The 24,708-nt window shown below is 44.5% G+C and overlaps 1 protein-coding gene across 1 annotated transcript in view; it reads left to right on the top strand.

Annotated features, from left to right (window-relative positions):
- Positions 1 to 24,708, top strand: part of fgf22 (fibroblast growth factor 22) — a gene marked incomplete at both ends in the record, with an annotated part of 68,132 nt that overhangs the window by 41,044 nt on the left and 2,380 nt on the right. The window lies entirely within an intron of this gene.

The following is a 24,708-nucleotide window of genomic DNA, read 5'->3' as shown; positions in this document are numbered from 1 at the left end:
TGTCGGGCAGAAACCTCGTATCTCCAAGTTTCACATTTGTACGTTCTTTCCCAAAGTAAAGCCCTGCGTCATCATACAAGGCTGTCGCACAAAAGTAGTGAAAACAGCCGATCTACAAGCACACAACGCCTCGCACCGCGAGGCGTTGTGTGCTTGTAGATCGGCTGTTTTCACTCGTTTAAATCATTTTAAAAATGATAAACGCGAAACGAACGGTTTTGGACATACAAGGTTTTCGCCCGACAGCGACGGTATATTTGTCGCTGCATGGAGGTGTCAGAGCCACGGCGGTTGAACCTGACAGAGTGAGACCTCTGGTTCATTACAGATGCTGCTGCCGCAAGATTATAGGGTAGACGTTAGGGTTCTTCTCGGAGGGGCCGTTGAAGATGAAGGTATAGGGAACTATAAACAAGGGCCTGATGCCCCCTGGTTCTGTTTCCAGTCAGGGAAGTTGAAGTCTGGTCTGGACAGAACAACCAAACCAGCTACAGATGCAACTTCACCAGCTTACTATAATTTAGTGGCATGAGGGGGGGGGGGGATGACCTCAGCCTGATATGGAGCCCTCCCTTAACCCCTGAAGTGCAGGAAACTGCAGAAGCCGTGAGTCACAAAGTCCTCGGCGGGCTGAATCTGCTCGTAACTATCTGTGAAGCCTTTGATAGCTTTACCTCGCGCTCGTTACGGATGTGATGCATGATTTGGGAGGCAGTTTGCCCCCCCTCCCTCTTTTCCTCCTCCCTGTCTCTCTCTCTCTGGTTCCCTATTTTTTTTCCCCCCTTGATTAAAGAAAAAGCCCTTCTTGTGGGTCAGATCGAGGGCCCCCCTCGGTACCACACAGGCGCAGATGTCCAGGCGGGGGCCTCGCGCACCGCCAGATTCGTTAACCTCTTTCACCTCCACAATCCCTCAGTCTCACTTCTCCTGCCCACACAAACCTACCTTGAGCTCAACCCCCCCCCCCCCCCCCCCCCCCCCCCCACACACACACAGGCCCAATCAATGCCTGCAGGTTTCATGGATTGATCAGTGCTGGGGTTCCCTCAGTTTCTAATTTAACGTCCTGGTGGTCCCTGGTGATGAGCCGACTGATGTTGCACATTACGTACGACCGCAGCTTTGCATTCATCATGCAGCATGATGCCAGAGGGACCCTACGGTATAACTACTGTGGAGGTACAGGTACACCAATTACAGACGATGCATGTGCAGAGAGAGGCCCCCTATAGTTTGTGTCATAGTGGAGATCTTGCCTATAACGGAGGGCCCTGTTGAAACGAGGGATGGGAAGATATGTGATTTTATCGTTTATCGTGATAAAAAACACTCACGATAATCGTATTGTGGAGATTTAATTTATTGTGATATCGTCCTCCTTCATGCACTGGGATCAATTCACCTTTTATTTGCCGAGCTGCATATCTGGTACCACTTAAACCCTCTATAATTGGTAAAAGGTACTTATAATATACATACTTGATACAGTATCAAATGTCTTTGCCAAAAAATAGCCGATCTACAAGATCACAACGCATCGCTTTGCGACGCGTTGTGAGCTTGTAGGTCTGCTATTTTTTGGCAAATCTTCCGCCCCAGGATAATGGATATTTATTATTGCGATAATATCGTAAATCGTGATTTCTTTTGTCACAATAATCGTGATATGACATTTTCATATCGTCCTATCCCTAGTTGAAACGCCACAGTGTGTTTGGATATTCACCTGGCCAACTTCTCTCTTTCTATTCCAGCCACTAACGATCTTCGTGCCATGCTTTACTCTGAGAATCTTCGGTTTTGTAAAATCACACTCTCTCTCTGACACACACACATGCGCTCACACACAAACTCCCAAGATGAGTGGTTATTTTTGGGAAGGATTGGGTCAGTCTGTCTGAGGATAAATCAGACAGTCTAATCTGCTCTGTGAGGGGATGGAGGCTAATTGGTCACATTTGACCCCCAGCCCTGTGGACTGTGGGAAACACAGGCTTTATCTACGGGCGGTAATTGGTTAATGAAACACTTCCGCAGTCCCTCCACTAGATTGCCGTCCACTGGATGGGACAGGGTGAAGCAAAGTGTGTGTGTGTGTGCAAGGGCGTCACAAAGGGGGGGAAAGTGGGACTGAGTTACTACGGCCCAAGGTGGAGGGGGCCTTAATTATTTGATACTTTAGCTATTGAAAAATAGCAGATATACATACAAGCTCACAGCGCAGCACCGAGTGCTGCGCTGCGAGCTTGTAGATTTGCTATTTTTGAAAAGTCGTGAAAATCTTTGAATATATGTATTTTTTAAGCGAATGTTTGTAACAAAAATGTTGCTTCTGGGGGGTCCCTGGAACTAAATATTTTGAGATGGGGGTCCATGGCCAAATACATATCATTTTTGGGGTCCGTCACGTGAAAAGGTTTGAGTACCACTGCTGGGGGGTCCCTGGAACTAAATATTTTGAGATGGGGGTCCATGGCCAAATACATATCATTTTGGGGGTCCTTCACATGAAAAGGTTTGAGTACCACTGACATATAAACATATATATTATATATATATATATATATATATATATATATATATTATATATATATATATATATATATTTAGAAGACATTTATAGAAGACTTCTTTTGTCTTCGTCTTTCTTCTTTGGTCTAGAAGACAAATTCTTCAAGATTTTTCAAAAATAGCAGATCTAAGCTCACGAGTGCCGCGCTGTGAGCTGCTATTTTTGAGCTGCTATTTTTGAGCTGCTATTTTTCAATAGTTAAAGCACAAAATGACGCGTAATAATGCGTTCCCAGATCATGGGGGGCCCGCAGTGAATCCTTGTACCCAGGGCCCAGAATTTGGTGCGACACCCCTGTGTGTATGTGTGTGTGTGTGTGTGTGTGGACGACGTGTATGTGTGTGGTACACTGGCCAGGAGGCAGAGTGAGTGTGTGTGGTGTGTGTGAGTAGTCCAGAGAAAATGGCAGGATGCGGAACTCCCTGTGGCCGTCCCAGCATGTTTATCTGCAGCATCAGTCTCGTTATGCCCGCAGCGCACTGAGACACTGATAGAATACACTTCAATGGGTGTGTGTGTGTGGTTGTCATTACCGTTCAAATGTAGGTTTTTAATGCAGAAATTGTGACTGGAATTGCAAAAGGCAACATGTAGCCACGAGGCAAGGCATTTTTGTATGTGTGTGTGTGTGTGTGTGTGTGTGTGTGCATATTATTAGCGTTAACCTTGTAGTATTTCCGCTTGTATTTATTTTTGCAGTCAGAATTCCAAGGCTTACATATAATAAATGTACTAGTATTATGTAAGCCTTGTTTAGCCTAGTACATATGTTATACGATCAACTAATGCACAATTTGTATGCTAAAGTCACGCATTGTGCTCTGCGGTTTTATACTCATCGCATGCAGTTCATTCATCTATCCGAGGCAGAACGATGCCCACATGAGTAGAAAGACAAGAAAACCCCAAAAAGGGGGGGGGGGGGGGGTAAGGGGGGTTGACAGGGAGGAGTGGGGTGCTAAGAGAAAAAAAAAAAAAGGCTAAAGTTACGGCGGTGAGACAATGTCTCTGAGGTCTCATCAAGTGAGCCATTCATAGATGCAGGCCTGGCGGTTTGTGGAGCCAGGGAGACACTGCGATAGAGTGGGGCCCAGGGTGGCCCTGTCTTTTTGTCCCAAACTGACCCCTGCTCTCTCTCGCCTGGCCTCTGCGCCCCTCACCTGGCCTGTCCCAGCGCTCCAGGTAACAGGATACCTGTAATTTGCTCTAATGGCCTTTGAAAGACCTGGCTGGGCTAATCCCTGGAGTGCTTCTCCCAGCAGCGCTGCATGAAAGGGTGGGGGTAACAGGGCCGAGTGTGAGCCCTGAAAGGGGACTGGCCTTCTGGATTGTGTGTGAGAGAATGTCACCCGCCGCGGCCGGGGCCGCTGGGCCGGGGCCGGGGCCGAGGGGAGTGCGGGAGTCGGCTTTCAGCGGTTCGTCTCCGTGTGGCTTGTTCACAGATTCAAATAGGCTTGGCCCGGGGACCCGTGGAGCGAGCTTGTCTGCCCAGCGAAACTGTTAATTTACAGGGTCCATTTTGACACTCTCTCAGAGTTAAACTAACACCTAGGGCTGTGGTTCTCAAACTTGGGGTCGGGACCCCAAGTAGGGTCCCCAAATGTTTTTGTCGGGTCCCCAGATGATTAGCTTATTGTAACAAGAAGTCTCACTCAACGGTAAACAAACCAACATAAGTGTATACAGGGTATCTGCACATTTATAAAGTGACAATTTAAGGATTTTCAAGACTGTTTTAATACCATACTGGCCAAACTGTCAAACTGGGGGTCACGGCCTAAAAAGGTTTGAGAACCCCTGACCTAGGGTTTTGCTGTGTGCATGTACTGTTGTACACCTCCACACGGCGGTGGCTCGATCGGCCTGGCAAGCGGGGCGGGAGGGCGGGCGGTACAGAGCTGAGCGGTAGGGCTGTCACAATTATTACATAATCGTCTAATCGCAATTATTTGAAATAATCATGATTATTTTTCATAATCGTCATAATCGTTTCCATGTTGAAAAATGTTCATATACATATTTTTTAAGTAAAAAATTGTGGAAATAGCAGATCTACAAGCTCACAACGTGTCGCGATGCGACGCGTTGTGACTTGTGAGCCTGTAGATCGGCTATTTCCACTATCAATGTTCTTTTTTAAGTGCAAAGTTGTCAAATATGTCAGTAATTTCTTTGTATATATAGGTTATGTGTCATATCTACCATGTGCAACATCAAAGCCTAAAAGCCAAACATAAATGTCATTGTCAACGACAAAGACACAATTAAATCGTTAATCGCAATTATTTGAGTGACAATGAATCGACATGTAAAATGTCCTAATCGTGACAGCCCTACGGAGCGGTACAGTACGGTACGGTACGAGAGTGGACTTCAAATCGATTCCAGACTCCTATACAGTAATGTGTGCCACGGAACGTTTTCTTCGCTCCACAGACGATGTTTACACATCCAGTAATAAAAAAAAAGATTAATAGCTCTCATGCTGCTAGGGGCTCTTAGGCAAAGCTCTCCAACCGGCATGCTGGATACATCAGAGTTGCACACTTGCTTTTGTGATGAATTGTGATTGTTGAATCGGAGGTCATATTCTGAATACAATGGGCACCGTGAACACAAAAGGGGCAGGGCATTGAATATGGACGGACAGATTAAATCGACAGGGGAAAAATAACCTTATCCATTCTCATCTGCTCCCTCCTCTCCCAAGAGGATACGGTGGAATGTGGGAAACTTCTGCCAGGCCCTTTTTATTCCTTTCTTCCCGTCTTTTCTGTCCACCGTCCTTGTTGTTTCGAAGGGGTGTGCCTCCATGCAAAGGAATGTACACACATTTGCATGCACTCACACGCACGTCAATCCTATACCTTCACATCCACTCGGGGAAATCTTCACACACTCAAAAGTTAAATTAACTTAACTCTGCGTGTGTGTGTGAGTGTGTGTAGAAAGTGTTGTGCAACAACGTGTAAATTAGCCGTAACTGTGCAGAACTGACAGGCTTAAATCTCTATCATTTGCTCAAACCTTGTGGAACCCCCCACAGCGCTCCAGTCTGAGCTCATTTAAGGACTAGAACCAGATCCTACTGCCGAGTAGACCAATATGTTAGCTCCGTGTGCCACAAGGGACGTGCTGGGCCCCTGATTCAGCCCGGGAAAAAGAGTTGGAGAGGCCCTCATTGCGCGCTATAGAGAAAGATCTCGCTCTATAGCGCTGCTGCTACTCAAAGATTTGCCATTTCAGATCATGACAAGTGACAAGCCAGTGGGCCAATTACTGTACATGAGTTATATTTCGTCGTTGTCGAGTGGAAACCTTGTATGTCCAAAACCGTTTGTTTTGTATTTATCATTTAAAAATGATTTAAACTAGTGAAAACAGCCGATCTACAAGCACACAACGCCTCGCACCCCGCGAGGCGTTGTGTGCTTGTAGATCTGCTGTTTTCACTACTTTTGTGCAACGGTCTTATATGATGAAGCAGTGCTTTATTTTGCGAAAAAAAAATATAAATTTGGGAGATACGAGGTTTTTCCTAATGGCCGGCCTGGACCGGCCGTTCGGGAGTTGTCCCGCTTTTCCCAATGGCCAGCACGTCCCTGCCACTGTGCACATACTACAACTTTACTTTACTTACTTTATTTATTTATTTGGACAGGACAGTACCAGTTAATGGACACATTGACATTGACATGTTGCAATAAATACAAACATATAAAAATCTCCAGCCGGAGTTAGCTTATAGCTAAATTTCATCCATTGTCCTCACATAAAACAAGAAACAAAACAAGACTAACAATAACAAGAACAGAACAGTACAGGGCGAACAAAACACAACAAGAACAAGGTGCTTGGCGCATCAAAATGCCTAGTGCGACAAAGTGCTTAGTGCCAGAAGTAAGCTAAAACCCATATAGGAGAAACTAGCCTGGCAGAGTAATTCGTAACAACAATAGAGTACACTGCACAATGGTCCAAATACACTAGTAGTGCATTTTGTACACTAAGAGTTGAATGAACACTGGGGACCTTGCTGTGCAACATTTCATCTCATCACTGACTATGTAAAAGTATTTTAAATATTGATCAGATTAGCCTGTCTCATTTCTGGCGTGGCATTTTCATCAGTTTAGGAATCGGTTAAAACTAGGTCTGAAAAAACGAATCAAACAATCATAGAAATTGCCATAGACTACTTCTCAAATCGAAATTACCTTTTAAACAAGGTCATCTACTGTTTTAGGTAATATTTGATCTGTAAATCAAGTACAATAATCAATTCACCCATTAATACTGTATACTAAAAGGAATATACAGTATATACGTATATATATACAGTATTTAGCATGTTTAGATTACTGTCTAGATGTCATACACCGTTACATTACTGCTGACAATATCCCATTTTCTTGACCAAGCCATTGGTTCCCATTCATTTCAGTATGTTATGCAATATGCAAAGCGACTTGCAAAGATGTGACATCTTCCTGAGAAAGGAAAAAATAGCCGATCTACAAGCTCTAAACGCCTCGCAGCGCGAGGTGTTGAGAGCTTGTAGATCTGCTATTTTTAATCCAACACAATCTTTTTTTGGGGGGTCAAAGTTACGTTAACGTTGCATTGGTAATGAAAGGCGAGGATTCATTCGAAAAGTCTTGCCTTGGAGAAAAGCTTGTTTTATGAATGAAATTCATCATGTGGATATGATTGGCTGTAGAAACAAAGTTTCAGATACAATATTAGGGACATCTGGTAATTATTTAACATTTATACAGTAAACAGATTGAAGCTCGACTCAAAATTAGCTATTTTCCCCAAATTGTTCAGCCCTTCAGTGCCTGAGAGAAAAGCAAGGTGGTTTGTACGTGAAAGTGTGTGTATTTGCATCTATATAATGTATGTACAGTGGGCGTGCGTGCGTGCGTGTGTGTGTGTGTGTGCATACCATAAGTCATTGTCTCAATGTCACAGCTTCTCGTTTTGTGTGCGCTTGCTTGTGTGCGTGCGTGCGTGCGTGTGTGTGCGTGCGACCAGCCCAACCCTGCTTAGCTTAGCTCAGAGTAGACGTGGCTCATAGCTGTTTGGGTGGGATGAATAAATCATGTGTGAATTAATAGGTATGATGCACGTCCGGAGACCCTGGACAGCCAGGCAGGGAGGGAGGGAGGGAGGGGGTTGGGGGGGGGAGGGTGGGGGGGCTGAGAGACCGAGGCTAGGCAAGAACCAAGAGAACGAGAGACATGGAGGGAGACCTGTAGGAGAGAAAGAGTGAAGGAAACCAGCAGGTTTGGCAACGAGACTCAGAGTGAGACAGGTAAAGACGGCAGCAGGGCAGGGTATAGCAGGCCTAGAGACAGACAGACAGACAGACAGACAGGAAGAAGTAAGACAGGTGAATACAGGGACGTGCAGAGAATGTCAGAGAGGCAGGGGCTGAAATTCCTAAAAGTCCCTTTTGGTGAATATATTGTAAATAGCAGACCTCCAAGCTCACAGCGCGTCGTGTTGCGACTCGTTGTGAGCTTGGAGGTAGGCTATTTTCGGTGCTTGATACCACACAAGTCAATAGGCTCCTGGAGATGTGACGTACGTAACGTATGGAGGGCAATTCTTTCAACATACTGTAAGATGCCGCATTCAAGTTCAGGAGAGTTTGGACAAGGAAATTCTCTTGAATGCTGCCTTCAGGTATGGCATGGAAAGTGGGAATTCTACATTTAAAGTAAAAACTGCATTAATGGTCTGGAGAGGGCGGTTTTTACAGACGGGTAAAAGGGCAGGGGCTCAAGCCCCCTTTGATGTCTATGTGTGCACGTGCCTGGGTGGATAAAAAGGTAGACAGGTTGGGAGGCGAGGTGTTGCCCAAAGAGCAACAGCTGCCCTTCTCCCTGGAACAGTCGACTAGTGACAGACACACACACACACACACACACACACACACACACACACACACACACACACAATTCTGGAACAGTGCAGCACTCAGGGTGGCAGTCATAGCCCCCGTTTAAGAGATTGTAAATGTTATATTGCCGTCCAGCACTGGCCGGTCCAGTAAACAGGTGAGGGCATCGCGCCTCACGGACACCAGCGTAAAACCTGGCACTGACATTTGACAGGGACGTAAGTTATAGAGCGTGCCGTTATAAAAGAAAACAACCCGAGTAGTACACCCCGCTCCAAAAGGTCAACAACTCTCTGATTGTGCGGTGAACTTCAGCAACCGGTGGAAGCCAGTGGAAATAGATTGTGCAATCGCCTTTTACGAACCTCCAAGTGTAGTCAATGTGGTCTTTAATAATATCCAAAACGGTTGTACCCCCCCCCCTTTCCCACCCCCACCAGACTGTGGTTGTGTGAAATGAAAGGAGAGTCATATAAGTAAGGCTTTACAGTTTCACCCCGCAATTAGAATCAGTTATGGTGTATTGATTTGCATATTGAAATCAACATTGTGTTTATATTCCATATGATGCAATGTAAACTCCACTGACCCGTGAGTGGCCTCTGGGGGATTCCCTTCCGCATTATTACAATCAAGGGCTGTTTCACCGCGCGGATTTGTCTGCGGGGGCAAAGTTTCAGTTGATAAAGTATACTCTACTCTAGCAGTAATTCTCAATCAGCCCATTATAGTCATGGTTCACAGGGGACTCGCTGTGTGTGTGTGTGTGTGTGTGTGTGTGTGTGTGTGTGTGTGTGTGTGTGTGTGTGTGTGTGTGTGTGTGTGTGTGTGTGTGCGCGAGCATGTGTGTGTATGTATATGGTCGCGTACTGCAGTTCTACTTAGTCCTCCAGTTTCAGCCAGCCCAGGGTCTTGCGTGGGACTGATCAGAGCCTCTTCCTGTCTGTGCCTCCGTGACCTGGCCAGTCTCTCTTGGCGCGCAGACATTGGACACACCATAATGAGAAAGACATGTGGTTAAAAGCTGAAGGCATCAAAAAAAAAGACAGGGTCCTTGAATTATCTCTCGCGCCTTCCCCATGCAGCACAGACATACTGTAAAAGTGTCCGTCTTCATATGACGTGGTACAGCAGGCAGCACCGATCATGCATGCAACGCTGCCCCATATAACTGAATCTGACAACCTCTGCTGCTGCTTCCCTATAAGATCTCACTCAGAGACGCAACCTGAGAGATTAGGCTTAAAGAAAAGGTTGCCCGGTTGATCCTCTCTAGCTCAGCTATCACGGTTACGATTAAACCACCATTAAATCAAGGTGTCATTTCAAAGGAGTTAAATTGCACGGTAACACAATAACTTTCTGGTCGTCTCCCTTGGTGTATTGACAGTTCATACTCTGGCTGCATTACCTGGTGGTGCAGTAAAATCCAGAGTGTTGAAAAACGGACCCATAAGGGTCTCACAGTTAAATGAACACTCCGGATTTGACGGTGCGCGTGTGTGTGTGTGTGTGTGTGTGTGTGTGTGTGTGTGACTGTGGAAGGGTTAGCCTCCTGGCAGACTATTGTATCCTGTAAGCGATCCCTTCTCTTTCTCAGCAACACTGTCATACGGCACAGCTAATGGAAGATCGACTTTCAGTTCAGACACTCATTAAAATACTGTCATCATCTCTGAGCCCGTATCACGTGCCCCGCGAATTACCAAGCTTCCAGTAAACGCACAGGGTCCTACCAACGAGACCCTCCTTCATCTGTCAACAACCAATCAATACTAAACTGCTGTGGTTAAATAAAGCCCAGTGGAAAGGTTATACGGTTGTCTGATATGTACTAGTAGGCCTACTGTAGATATAATTTATCAGCACATTTCCGTTGTGTAACTAATAACTATACTGTATGTTTCTGTTATACCCAGTTGTATTACTCAAGCACGTCTGGGTTTGAATTAAGTCATGGCATAGGTTTAGCCCAATATAGAACCTATATCGTCGCTGCATACTGTTGTGCTCCGAGTTGAGGATCCTATAAAGATGTCGTAGTGATCGCTGGACTGCCGCAACAACGAGTTGGAAAACACTCAAAACGAAAATGTATCCAAAAAGTAAAGGTAGTTCCGAGCTCCCAGACTGTGGTTACCTAACCTCGGTAAATAAAACATCAACCACGGCGTTGGGAAAACGGTTTAAATCGCTTATTTAGTCCCATTAAATTCAGACAAGTACTGCATCTTTCCCATTGTAGCAGATACAGGCAACTGCCACCGGGGGAGTTCCAGTTGAATGGGAAAACATTACAAAACTAGCGATTTAAGGGGTTGTTTCATGCCGTAGTTCATGTTTTATGTACCGATGTTAGGTAACCACAGTCTGGGAGCTCGGAACTACCTTTACTTTTTGGATAAAATTTTGTTTCGAGTGTTTTCCAACTCGTTGCGGCAGTCCAGCGATCGCTCCGCCACCTTTCTAGGACCTCATCTCGGAGCACAACAGTATGCAGCGACGGGTGAGGTTCTATATGGGGCTAGGCATAGGTTCTGTAGTGCAACGATCCCCAACCCTTTTAATTTCAAAGACTCCCAGTTAGTTGTGGTACCACAGACGACACCATGTGATATGATTTTCATCTCTGGGACTCCAATCTACAAAGTAAAATCCTGTGTTAATTTGTGTACAAATGGAACCAAAATGGCCTGTAAGGCTATGTACCGCCTCGTTTCCACGAAGCTCGGCATGATGCCCGTAATTCAGTTTAGTCCATTCATTGCTATGGGAAACTTAGTGATCTTTGATGTGTTTGTTTGCAACAGTTATTTTCTTTTTTCATGTACAGTACGTTATTTGTCTCGAGTAGCCTACGTAGATCTTTTTGGAGCGGTGAAAGCACTCCCAATAGACAGGTATGTCTGTGGCTGGCTGGCTATGTGGCTGGCTGGCTGGCTGGGTATGTCTGTAGCCTGGCAATACCTTGAGTGGCCACACTAGTTAAAGGAGGGGCGCACACACACAGACACACACACACACACACACACACACACAGATTCACCGCTCCACTTCGAACCGAGGTTTGATTTTTTTTGGAGCGGTGAAAGCGCTCCCAATAGACAGGTATGTCTGTGGCTGGCTGGCTATGTGGCTGGCTGGCTGGCTGGCTGGGTATGTCTGTAGCCTGGCAATACCTTGTGTGGCCACACAAGTTAAAGGAGGGGCGCTGTTGTGCAGGCACAAACACACACACACACACACACACACACACACACACACACACACACACACACACACACACACACACACACACACACACACACACACACACAGATTCACCGCTCCACTTCGAACCGAGGTTTGATTTTTTCAGAGAGCATTGCTCTCAGAGCATGTATGCACTGTGTGCCAAGAAACAGCAAACAATGCTTGACTTGTGTTAATAACATAATTTAATTTGTAGAGTAGGCTTACATGGCGCTAAATTGTATTTAGTTCACATTAATTACATTAATTAAAAATGATTGTTCTGTGAAAAATGCATTTCCTTGTGTTGATCACTAGAGGGAATATTTGGACATCACACAGAGATTAGTGGAAACGATGCATAAAGTTGTATTTGGTTCCTAACTATCAATCGTTATCACTATCAATCATCTAACTATCAATCATTTAGCTGGGGACCCGCTAGGGTTTTCAGCTAAATGACATCCTGTGCTTTGGGTTGAGGACCAGTCTTGTAGTGTACAATATGTCACTTGACATGATTTAACTTAAATTCTAGCAGGAGCCCCCCAGGTGATGATATTTCAATAAAACGATCAGTCTACTGTTAGTATATACAGTAAAAGGAGGGAGGTTGTGTGTCTGACGTCAGCCCAAGAGCTCACTCAGCACAAGAGCGAGAGGGAGAGAGAGGGGGAGAGAGAGAGGTAGAGCGATAGAGAGAGAGAGAGGGAGGGAGAGAGGGATAAGGAGCAGGAGAGGGGGGAGGGGGCTCTTTCACCCAGTGCAATAACCCCAGACTGTTAATTTCACCTGTGGTCATGAAGTGTGGGTCATGAGCGAAAGTATAAGGTTGTGGGTACAAGCCGTCGAAATTAGCTTTCTCAGACGGGTGGCTGGTATCTCCCTTAGAGATAGGGTGAGAAGTTCAGTCACCGGAGAGAGAGAGTTGGAGTTGAACCGCTGCTCCTACACTTGGAGAGGAGTCAGCTTAGGTGGCTCGGGCATCTAGTACGGATGCCTCCCGAGCGTCTTCCTAGGAAGGTCCTCGATGCACGTCCCACTGGGAGGAGACCCAGTGGCAGACCAAAGATCAGATGGAAGGATTATATTATCTCCACACTGGCCTGGGAACGCCTCTGTATACTCCAGGAGGGAGTGGAGGAAGTTGCCCAGGACAGGGAACTCGGGAAATCTCAGTTGGAACTATTACCCCCGCGACCTGGTTCTGGATAAGCGGTTGAAGATGGATGGATGGATGCAGGATGTTAATTTCATTTAACTGAGAGAGTCTAGACATGGGCCCAATCTTTACTCCCTCTCAGAGCAAAATGAACACTAAGGACTTTAGTGTGCACTGTTTGGCCTTAGACCTGATCCGTCACCACAGCCTAAGAGCCATGACCACAGGCCTATGTGGGTCAGCATGATGTTACAGTATCAGGTTGTAGATAACAGCCTTCTCACCCTGAACCAATCACACCATTATGCAATTTTAAATTGCCCATTAAATGATGTCCTGGGTTTTACCGTATCTCATTGACTATGTTTGATAAATTATCCGCGCTATCCTCCAATATTAAATTTGCCTCGCTCGTGGGTGGACGGTGGATAGACGGTGGACGTAAACGTAACACATGCCCTTATAGAGATCGCTTTACACTAGATTTGAACGCCTGCAAATCTAGTCTCTTAAGAAGCCACAACGCTGTAGACGTTTTTACTAAATCATTGATCGATTGAAAATCAAATTATTATTTTAGGTGAATGCTTTAGTGCACTGTAGTGTTTCGGGGCACACATTCAAGTGTGAATCAAGTCTAATCAACTTTACCGTTGAAGAATGTTCAAACACTCTTTCACAAATTCTACAGCAATGCGACTGTATATCACAGTGGTTCCCAAACCTTTTAGCCTAGACGTTTGCCCGGGACCTAAACTAGTGAAAATAGCAAATTTACAAGCTCACAATGCGGCAGTACTTCATAAACATTTGTTTTCTAATTTATGGAATTTCTTCTATTTCTATTTTATTTAATCGTGAAATGACTTAGAAAAATTATTGAACGTATTTTTATCACAAAAGTAATTGCTTTTTTTGGTCATGTTTTTTTTTTTTTTTTGTATAAACAAAATGTAGGAAACTAAAAATTCAGGAACCCATAAAAGTTTGTCCACGACCCACAAATGGGTCCTGACTGGTGCTTGGGGAACCGGTGGTAGGCTATATCAGACCTGAAAGTGTCCGTATCAAACCCCTTATCAAGGCCTCCAATAGAACACTGCCTAATCTCTCAAGGTGTTTAAAGCTGTATTGAGCGACGCAGGCTTTTGTCCCGCGCTGCTTCTGAACCGTGCAGACGGACACAGGGCAGCCAGTGGCGTCAGTTCAGCAAAAGCTAGGGTATGGCAAATATGGGAGTCCTCATGGAAAAGAGGCATTACATTTTGTATAACACGGTTCTATTGTGAAAATAGCAGATCTACATGCTCACAACGGCTCGCAGTGAAAAAAACTAGTTTGTTCAGTTTTTTCCCCAGGTTTCTACAGTTTCTTGGGCTGGATATGGCAGCCTGGAACGGTTGTTCAAGTGCAGCTAAACTTGTCATGTTAGTAAACGTGCCACAATTAACAATAATGCATTGCACCTGTGCAGCTGACCTGCGGAACCTGGGAATATACCATTCTGTCAAGTTGGGGAGAATACAATTATAATACCTTGTTAAAGTGACCATTTTGTTAAATTTATAATTTTACTGTAATTTAACAACATAACACAGCACAGATAGACAAAAAGACATTCATGGATTTATATTTAAAAGTATCTTTTATGTTGGTGCCCGCTGGCCTAGTGGTCAAGGCGCATACCACAAACTAGACTATGATGCCTGCTGGAGTCGCCGGTTCGATTCCCGATCTGGACGACCTTTGCCACATGTCATTCCCCATCTCTCTCCCCATTTCCTGTCAGCCTACTGTCTTATCAAATAAAGGCATAAAAAGCCCAAAAACAAATCTTTAAAAAAAAATTTAAAAATAAAAAGTAACTTTTATTTCCCCCCTGGACCCAGGGTATGGCAGCTGCATACCCCTGCCATACCCAATTGACGCCCCTGAGGGCAGCGGTGTCGTCCAGTCCCCGGCACCTTCGAGGGGGTCACTTGCAGATCAAAGGTGCTGGTCACGGCCATTAGGCACCAGCAGCAGAGACCCGACATGAAAAGCTTGTGTCTTTGAAAAGGAGGGCAGAAAGGAGAGAGAGAGAGGGAAAAAAAAACAGGGCTCTCTCCATTTAAAAGGCAAGCAAACTGTGAAATAATTGAAAAGGTATGTCAATCAGGGGCAGCAGCGCAGCGGGAGCCCGGTGATTCCCAGGCTCCGCTCGGATCGAGCACTGGGCCATGCAGGACGGCTCAAGGGGCCGAGCCGAGAAATTACATAGGCTGGGGAAAGGAACACAAAGAAGACGGATGGAAAGGAGCAGAAATCGCTCTCTCTCTCTCTCTCTTCCCATCTCTCTCTCAGCCGTGTGTGTGTCTATCACTCTTTTCAACTTTTCTGTGATGCAAGGAACTTTCTTCGCTCTGTTCTTTCTAGAGCCGGGGTCTTCAACGTTTTCAGGCCAAGGAGAGATGAAGCAGGGACCCCCACAACCTTTTCATAGATTCCATATAGTTTCATCGTTTGACGGCACTATCATCAGGGTATTTTGGATTCAGATATTTAACCACTTTCAACTGTCAATACTTAATAAACTTGGCCTTTCACTCTACTTAGTCCGCTCTTTTCCCCCTCTAAACCAAAACTCTTTGCCAAAAATAGCCGATCTACAAGCTCACAACTTGTTGTGAGCTTGTAGATCGGCTATTTTTGGCTAAAGTTTTCAGAATAGGGATGCTAGGGTTCAAGTGGTTAATATAAAAAAGGAGAAAAGAGGTTTACAGGTATATCCCACAAAGATTTGGAGGACTCCCTGTAGTAACTCTGAGGACCTAGTCCCGGACCCCCTGTTGAAGACCCCTGTTCTAGAGGTCTATTCAAAAAGCATGGTCATTTATAAGATCTTGTCCAGCTCTTCACCTTTCAGGTGAGTATGAGAAAGACTTAATGGGGGTTGGCAAACCACCCACTCATCCATCCTGCACGATCCTACATCCCCACCCACATCTTATAAGCAGCACCTTCACTGTGTACTCTCTCCCTCCCTCTTCCCCATACCATGAGTCTGACAAAAGAAAACCCTGTGAGAGTATCTCTCTCTCTCTCTCTCTCTCTCTCTCTCTCCTTTCTGCCTTTTTTTAAGGTCAGAAAAGGCTTGAATGATCTGACGATGGGCTGCCTTCCAAAAAAAGACAGGAAAGAAAAGAGTTAGAAAAAAAAAAGACTTATTCAATGCTTTTAAAAATCCCATAGAGTAGAGATAAATGGTACGTCCACAGTTGACTAAGCATGTATAGTCCAGGGTTTTGCTTGTAATGGAAGCTTGAGCTTATTGACAGCTGCAGCCAAAACATGTCAAGGTTAAGAGATCTCGCCAATTGCAAGTTGGATGCCAAAGTACCTTTTTTTATGAGCTCAGAAGGATGGACAGATGATACATTGCCCACTTAGAAGAGAGCTTCAGTCATCTGCAACAAAATAACAAAAAGCTAATTTGCAGCTGATTCTGCCATTGCCTCTATACCGCTATAATCTTCTATTATCTATAATCTTCTATCATCTATAATATCATCTAGATGCATAATATCGTTGCTGTCGAGCAGAAACCTCTTATCTCCATATTTTAACTTTGTGTTTTGTCGCAAATTAACGCACTACTTGATCACAGCGTCACACAAAAGCCTCAAAATAGCAGATCCACAAGCTCCAAAGGTGGCGCAAAGCGAAGTGTTTTGATCTTGTAGATCTGCTACTTTTGGATTTTATTTGTGAAAAGTAACAGTTTTGGAGATTTTTGGAGGACATTTTTTGACCCGACAGACGATAATTATGCATTTTGAGATAGAACTTTGCGTTACACTTGCTATGCATGCCATTGTCAATAGATATAATTATAATGAATTATAATCTACTTATAATAACACTGCATAATGATAAGAACCCATAAATGAATCCACAAATTCATAATTTTATCATAACGCATTAGATTCGAACCCGTCGTCTCCACAGTGATGGGCACTGAAACATTACAGCTGCACCACTTTTAAACAAAGAAAGACGTATCTAACCTGGGACATTGGGGACATTATGCCTTTATGATGACGGGTTAGGGTTAGGGTTAGGGTAATTGGCAATTGTTTTCAAATAGATTTTAAAATCAAGTTTATAGTGGTCTCCATATGTGCATGTTACATTTGTGATGTCCACTGCATGGCCTCCACCCACAAGACAATTTTAATATAGAGGTATGAAACATATACATGCTTCATGCTGCCCCCCTCTCTCCCCCTTGGGCTGCGTGAGATGCTGGCTACAAACATAGAATTCTCTGGCTAATGTATTCCCACTAGAGGTTCGCGGCGCTACCGCGCCGCTCACATCTACGCCCCCTCGCCTCGTTGTTAACGTGAAAAGCTCATATGGCTAAAAAAAAAGTGTTTTGAAAAAAAAAAAGTTTTGTGAAAAAAAAGGTTTTTTGAAAAAAATAAAGTTTTTTGAAAAAAATAATGTTTTTTTGGGGGGGAACTATTGTGGCGGAACTATTGTGCCGCAGAACCTTTCCGGTCGGACATATTTGACGGCCGGACGCACTTCCGGTTAAGACCTCCGCGAATTCAAAAGACTAACGTTACGTTGCTGTAATGGGATGTACATACATGAAGATTATGTAAATGTGATCGGGACTCGTGCCTAAATCATGGAATGTACTGGAATGTGGACAGTAGTGCTATTGACTATGCAAACGTGAGTACATCATTTGTTTAGCTAACTGTTAGCCTTGTGTTGACTTTACGTCTGCACGTATGGCGCTGGTGTGACGTGAGGACGTCGGCACGTGTGCCACGTGATCAGTCCTAGCCAATTGGACTGCATCCAGAGGGTCGGTCGTATGCACCGCTCCAGCCAGTTTTCAAATGTAATAGTTAGGATAGCATAGCCCATGGGGATTGGACCTTCTGATCGGTTCAGAAACATACAGGCTTCCAGGGACAGCATAGCTCAGGGGAAGAGAAACCGTCATTAGAGCACGAAGGGTTCCCGAAGGGTTCCCAGTTCAAATCTGGGCTCCCCCTGAGTTAGTCCTTGAGCAAGACTCTGAACCCCTAGTTGCTCCCGGTGAGCAGGTTGGTGCCTTGCATGGTTTCCTCTGCCATCGGTGTATGAATGTATGGGTGAATGTAATGCACAATCTATGTAAAGCGCCTTGGATAAAAGCACTATATAAATGAAGATTTAGTTTTTCTTTCAGACTGAAACTTCAAAATAAAATGACCCTGGCTAGGATTTAGGGTACTTATTACAATCACATAATACAGTTAAAATGAAACTACAATGATAGTTAAAGGTATATTCAGTGATTGTATTTCATTCAAATAAAAATATAATTTATACATTTTTCATTCATTCTCCTCACTAGAACGTGTGCTGACCATATAAGGACTTCCACCATGGCCCGTGTTACAAGCATAGCTAGATTCGGTTTTCAGACGTGGCCAGCCAGTCCTCGACCAATCAGGGTAGAGTATGGCCGTAGTTATGTTATGATGTTTAGTTATGATGGTCAAAATAAAGGTTTTGAGAACCACAGTCGCTCTGAATTAAGAACGTCTGCTAAATGCCTAGATTGTAAACTACTGAACTCATAAAATGCCACAGTCTCGTTGTAAATCAGTATCATACATATCCTGAAGCTGGAGCCGTAGGCCTACAGATATTCAGTGATTGGGTCTAATGATCAAAACGAGAACATTATAATGGTGTAAAAAATCTATAAAAAACTAAACATTTCCACGCTGTAAGGCCAGTAAGCGACAAGATGACCCCCAGCCACTTTCATTATCACTGAATACACCTTTAATACAAAATGTTCTTTGTAAGACCTATTTCAAAATATAGAATCACTTACATGGATCTCCATGCACACCATCTAAACGTGCACAATAGGGACAACTTTATTTTAGCAACATTTCAGTCAGTAGAGTAGCCCTTCTTCAGGCATCTGGCATCTGTCTGACATTAGCCTACAGTACATTGAACAAAATGTGACTCCATGGGGCCACACTCGTCCTTCCGGAAGCTGTGACAAACATGTTTCCAACGACACCTACTGTGTCCAGCGCTCAGAGCAGCAAATAATGGTAATTAGTGCTGGCAGTGCACTTTCAGGCACCAGCGGTTTTCATTGGCCTGGACAAATCCCCCATAAACCCTTGCAGAGCTCCAATCGCCAGCCGGGCCCCGGCTAATTGCTTATGACTCCCTTGCACGCTCCCCCTTTGCCGCCATAGCGTATGTACCAAACTGTTTGTAAACACAGTGTATAAAGTAGAGGCTGCCATCAAAGTGTTAATGTTCCTTTGGAGGGATCAGAGGCATGTTAGCGCCGCAGCTGGCCTGATACCTGGATGGACCTTTACTAAATGAGTCACACCCTCCTTCCTTCCCTGCAGCTGTGGGGCACAGAGGGCTACATTTACACGTCCCTGTCAGAGAAGAAAGACACTCAACGAGGGTTGTGTTTGTTTACCCTCTGCCTCCTCCTCTTATGTTGTCTTTTCTCCCTTTTTTCCTATTATCTCTTTGTGTCTGCACGTGGAGGTGACCTCACTCGCTAAGCACGATTAGTGATGTTCAGACGTCGTTCTAAAAAGGAGTTTGACACACATGTGTGCGTGCCTGCCACCGTGGGGTTTGCTGCCTAATGACACAGACCTGTGTCATGAATCCTAAGAAACAGGAAAGGTGATGGTGATTAGGGCTGTCACAATTATTACATAATCGTCTAATCGTGATTATTTGACATAATCGTGATTATTTTTCATAATCGTCATAATCGTTTCCATGTCAAAAATAGTGGAAATAGCAGATCTACAAGCTCACAACGCGTCGCATCGCGACGCGTTGTGAGCTTGTAGATCGGCTATTTCCACTATCAATGTTCTTTTTTAAGTATAAAGTTGTCAAATATGTCAGTAATTTCTTTGTATATTTAGGTTATGTGTCATATCTACCATATGTAACTTCAAAGCCTAAAAGCCAAACAGAAATGTAATTATCAACGACAAAAACACAATTAAATTGCTAATCGCCAATTATTTGAATGACAATTAATCGTCATGTAAAATGTCACATCGTGACAGCCCTAATGGTGATGTGAGAAGCCATCAAACAGAGACGGATGGCTGGCAGTGTTTCACTAGTTAGTTAAGGATATTTGAACTTATTTTAAATGTTGGAGTATATGGGCTACAGAAAGATTATCTCCGACATTTTTGCCACTGTGTTCAATCATTTATTAGTGGGTATGCTGCAAAGCACTGGAACGATCAAATGTATTGTGCACACTTCCAGTAGGCCAACATATTCACATAATATGAATGTATTTGTATTTTTTAGAACTTTAATTGCGACCATAGGTTGCAAGTTTACTATGAAAACCGGCACATCTTGTCCGCGTATCTCTGTCTGTAGGTCACGCCTGACACTGTGGTTCCCTTGACACATCACTGTGACATCACAGGTGATATCACAGGTGACATCACCTATGTAAAGGTCCATATATGGGTATTCCCCAGAATCACTTTTATGCCCATATATGAAGATCCCTGATGTCATTGATATACATCACTGGCCAGATGGCCGAGACATGGCCCTTATCTGTGTGGCTGGTTCAGATAGGGATCTCCATGTATGGGCATAAAAGGGATTGGATGTTGTGATGTCATGGGAATCACTCTGACAGAATCCCTTGTATGCCCATATATGAAGATCCCTGATGTCATCAATATTAAGCCCATACTGTATATAACAGGACTTCAAATGGGAATGCCCATATGGAAGACAGCCCATATCTGTGTGGCTGGTTCAGACAGGGATCTCCATGTATGGGCATCAAATGAATGTACCATATACAGTAGCCTACTGTACATGGATCTCTATACATGGGTACCAGGGGTCTCCAAATATGGGTAACTGGTCCGATATACATCACTGGCCAGATGGCCAAGAATTGGCACAACCTCGCACTTTAGGGCAAGGTCGCATGTCGCCCTGAGGCCTGATAACACGACATCATGGTACCGCATTCATAGGTGACTGGACAGTCTATGACATGATTGACACCATAGAGTGCAGGCCACCTTTCCATGTGCTGTAAACCTTCATAGCAGCGAGTGCAACCAAAAGCTGCTGCGAGAGAGCAATTTGAGCAGCACCGAGAGACTCCCGAAGTATGACTTACCACAAACATATTAAATCGAGCCTGTGTGCCAAGTTCAACTCTGCCCTTCTTTCCAAACAAAGTTCTGGATTTACATAAATAAATGGGGAGGGGGAAAATGGCAATGCAGAGAGAGAGAGTAGCACCTGCTCAACCCCCACTGCGTGCATATATTTTTCATCGCTGGATGGGTTTAACCAGCGCCACTGCTGGGAAACCCACTCACCACCCCCACACCGGCCAGCACATGTTGGCAGTGGTGCAAAGTACATTTACTTAAGTACAATTTTTAGGTATTTATACTTCACTGGAGTATACTCCTTCTACTCCACTACATCTCATATCCAAATATTGTACTTTTACTTTACTACATTTATTTGAAAACTTTAGTTACTTACTGCTGTAGTTACTTTGCAGAAAACATACACTGTAAACCACTTTAGCCTCATTTTATACCTTCTACATCAACAAGTTGATGAGCTTGTACATCTGCTATTTTCAAATATTTTGTACTTTTACTTTTGGTACTTTAAGTACATTTTGATGCCAACACTTTCATATTTTTTAATGACAATGAATTGCATTTTTATAGCGCTTTTCCAAGAGCTTAAAGCGCTTTACAATGGTTCATTCATTCATACGTTGGGAGGTGAAGCGGCAAACAGTTGACGCCAGCGCCCTCGCTTCCCACATTCACACACCATTGGTGGCAAGCTGACACCGACTGATTCGTTGGAGGCCATGTGGGGTTCAGTGTCTTGCCCAAGGACACTTATGACATGTGGACAGAAGGAGCCGGGATTCGAACCGCCGATCCATGGGTCATTGTACGACCTACTCTAGAGCATTCACCAATTATTTGAATATTCGAATATCAAAGTCACTATTCGACGTTGTTCACCGAAGTCGAATATTCGCTTTTTTATTTTTTTTTATCGTTTTCTCTTTAACAAATATATACTGTATATAGCTTGGCTAGATAGGAAGTCATAAGAATGAGTTGTCAAAACCTTTTAGGCCGTGACCCCCAAAATAAACATATTTGAACTGGGGATCCCCACCCTGACAAGCACTTGGAATTGTAGGTATTACATTTAACGTGACTCGGTTCCGCAGATAAATATTGTGCGAGGCGTTGTGAGCATGTAGATCGGCTATTTTCACAATGTTCGCCTCTTGCTTACTTAATATTTGACAGTTTGGCCAGTCCTGTCGAATATTCGACTATTCGAATACTTTGAGGTCGAATAATTAGAATACTAAAAATCACTATTCGTGAATGCCCTAACCTGCTCTACCTCCTGAGCCACAGCCACCCCCAACTTTTTTAGTGCATTTTTAATTCTCGACTTTTACTTGTAACAAAGTATTTCTATATTGCAGTATTGATACTTAGTAAAATATGTGAGTACTTTTTTCCACCGCGGCGTGTTGGTCCACCGGGTGCAGAGCGGTGCTCCACTGGGCTTTATGGCTCCTGCCACCTTTTCTACCCAGTACTGGGTCGGCCCGTCCTTCAGCACCTTGATGTGTTGCCGTGTTTACAGGGTCTGTCCAAAGCCAACAACCCATCTGTTAGCTTGTTTTCTTTTCAGAGTTTCTTTTTTTTTTTACAGAAATATCCAGCAGTGCCAAGGCTGTAAAAGTTGAAAAAAAAAAAAAAAAAAAAAAAAAGATTAGATGTTTTCTCCTCAATGTGGGTTTCCATGGGTGCAAAAAGGGAAAAAAGGGAGTGTTGTGTGCAGTGATCAGATAGCGGGGCCACATCAGGGTGCCTTTGAAGGTGAGACTGGGCAAATAAAACCAGGACGAGTTATCCAAGACGGCACTTCATCTTCAGCAATTAGCCTCTATTCAGGACACTGTGGTGAGATCCTCAGGTCATCTCCAAAACATTTCCCTCTGTCATTCCCCTCACAATGCTTGTGTGAGCGCTTCTTCCTAGTCTTCTCCGTACGCACAGACTAAAACCAGATCAAGAGCGAGCCACATGGGACTTGTTTGCAATCAGTGCCCAGAGGAAACAATTAGCCCACAGGCCTGCCAGTTCTTTCATGAGGTGGAGTGTGCTAGAGAGGCTCTTTAAGTGGCCCTCAGACATGGAGTTTGTGTCCCCCAGTAAACAACACTGGGCATCACCGGGACGGGAGTGTCACATCTGGAGTTAAAGGGGTTTATAGGCGCAGACAAGCACGGCAAGGCAATGATGCAGGCAGACACTGTGAGTGTGTGTGTGTGTGTGTGTGTGTGTGTGTGTGTGTCTGTGTGTGTGTGTGTGTGCGCGCGCGTGCGTGCGAACGGGCATGCATGTGTGTATTTATTGCGACCGTCAGGTCTCAAGCTACTACGAAAACCTCCACCGGCTGTCTGTCTGTCCCTCCGTCGGTCTGTCCGTCATGTCACTTCACACTTTTTGGCCCTACTCTTATCTCCGGCACCGTTTCCCCTATCCATGCCAAACTTTGCACACACACACTCCTTGGCTGGCAAACCACAACCTCCGCCCCGGATTTCTTACTTGCCCCTCTTCTAGCGCCATGAGGTTGTTTTTTTCAGACAACATACATGCAACCTGACGGTTGCTTATCTCCCGATTAGGGAGTCTTACTGGTACTATCCAAAGTGCTTTACATTCACCCATTCACACACACACTGATGGTGGAGCATACCAACCTGCTCACCGGGAGTAGACAGGGGTACAGTGTCTTGCTCAAGGACACTTCAACACTAGCCCGCCTGGAATCTTCCGATTCCCAAGTGGCCGCCTACCACCTGAGCCACTGCCGTGAGCGTGCCATGCGCTCGCGCGTGCGTGCGTATTAGGGCAGCGTGTGAGGCAGTCTACTTAGATCGTGAAGATACACTAGGGCCATGCCTGGATGCACACCAGTGAGCATAGCAAAATCTTGTCTAGCCCAGAATGTGTTCTGAAACTGTGAGTGCTCTCTAATGTCATTGTATCTGAGCTGTTATTAGGGACACAATGGTGTAAACCCCATGAAATCACACATTATAATAGCAAATCTCACCTCAGACAGCATTAGCCTGCAACTGTACGCCATAGCGTCAGGGTGCTAATGAAAAATACCTTTGTAAGTTAACCCCTTGAGCCCTATATAGACGAATGTTGTACGAAGAATAGCGAAAGTGTCTTAATTTTTTTTATGTTTGCCTATATCAGAATCAGTTTTGAATCAGTTTTTGAATCAGTTTACAGATGTAAATCATTGTGTGGAATTCATTTTTGCGTGTTCTCCATCAATTTGTTGTTTTCGGGGAGAAAGAAAAAGGAGGGAAGAAGAGCAAGCAGAAAAACGATTCAGAAAAAGGATTCATGTATAAAATGACATGCCTGAAAATAGGGACGCCACGATGAAAGCGGTTCAAGGCTTAATTGTGGGCTCGCCTGAAAGGCGAGACCAGTATGTTATCTTCATTATTTACAGAGTGAGTTCCATCGCGTGGGTTCCGTCGCGTGAGTTCCGTCATGTGAGTTCCGTCGCAGACAGTACAAAGGCAGGGCCCTTAGCCAATGAGGTGCGGAAAATCTGGGAGTGGTGTTAGCTGGAGTATTGATTGAGCTTCACATGACACTGCAGAATATACAAGCGAGCCCACACTGTTTCGTAGGAACAGTA

Source organism: Nannobrachium achirus (assembly GCF_963921795.1).
Source record: "Nannobrachium achirus genome assembly, chromosome: 1".
Taxonomy (NCBI): Eukaryota; Metazoa; Chordata; class Actinopteri; order Myctophiformes; family Myctophidae; genus Nannobrachium; species Nannobrachium achirus.
The sequence above is the reverse complement of the archived record's forward strand: the minus strand, read 5'-3'. Positions and strand labels throughout refer to the sequence as shown.